The following is a 793-nucleotide window of genomic DNA, read 5'->3' on the forward strand; positions in this document are numbered from 1 at the left end:
TAAGCTTTGGGAAGCTGAGGCCTTCTCGTGTGGTCGCAGTTTTGCCACCGGCGTTCCTCGTCTTGCGTCACGCCTCGAGGCGACGCGGTCTTGTGTCGGCGCCGCGGACGTGCCGTCTGGCTGCGGTGAGGTCGTCGATAGCCTAAGGCATGCAATCCATGGAGCAATGTCGGGGCGGATGCGGCTCCCGACGACGGCCTGCCCCCCGCCCATGCCCACCATGGGGAGCGTGGTGAGCCAGCGCTTCACCCCATTGGCGGCATGCTACACCGTACCGTGGCATTAGGGAAGTATGACTTTTTTGGTAAAACACTTTCGCTTGTAAATGCGCTCCAGAGCATGGAGCGCATCCGTTTGTCTTTTTCCTATTTCCTACAATGAAACATGACCTTTTATGAATAGAAATCTGTTCTTATCAGCATCATATCTGACACGTCCTCTACATGGGGACCAGATTATTGAACCCATTTTTGAACATTGGAGGGGTTACTGGAGCTTCCTCCCGCCCTGCCGCGGGTTGGCCTGGTTGCCGGCCGATGCCATGTCACCAACAGCGCGTGCCGTCGGGCCGGCAACATGCAACGCCAACGCATCTCATGGTTGTACAAGCGAAAGCCATACAGACGAAACGCCTGACAATGACCATGGCCGCCGGCTGTGCATATCAGTGTTACACGCCCTGCGGACAGATGTCTCTGCCGGCAGCGTGGAATTCACACATCGCCTGCGTGCCGTCCAATGCTCGGCTGTGTTTCCTACACGGGCACCGCAGCCGGAGGCCGTGCGGCCTTGC

At 58.0% G+C, this 793-nt stretch overlaps 1 pseudogene; it reads left to right on the forward strand.

The window, feature by feature from the left end:
• Positions 1-384: 384 nt before the first annotated feature.
• Positions 385-543, forward strand: LOC119108741 (uncharacterized; annotated as a pseudogene).
• The last annotated feature ends 250 nt before the right edge of the window (positions 544-793 follow it).

This window comes from Pollicipes pollicipes, unplaced genomic scaffold (assembly GCF_011947565.3).
Source record: "Pollicipes pollicipes isolate AB1234 unplaced genomic scaffold, Ppol_2.1 Scaffold_6686;HRSCAF=7923_pilon_pilon_pilon, whole genome shotgun sequence".
In the NCBI taxonomy this organism is placed as follows: Eukaryota; Metazoa; Arthropoda; class Thecostraca; order Pollicipedomorpha; family Pollicipedidae; genus Pollicipes; species Pollicipes pollicipes.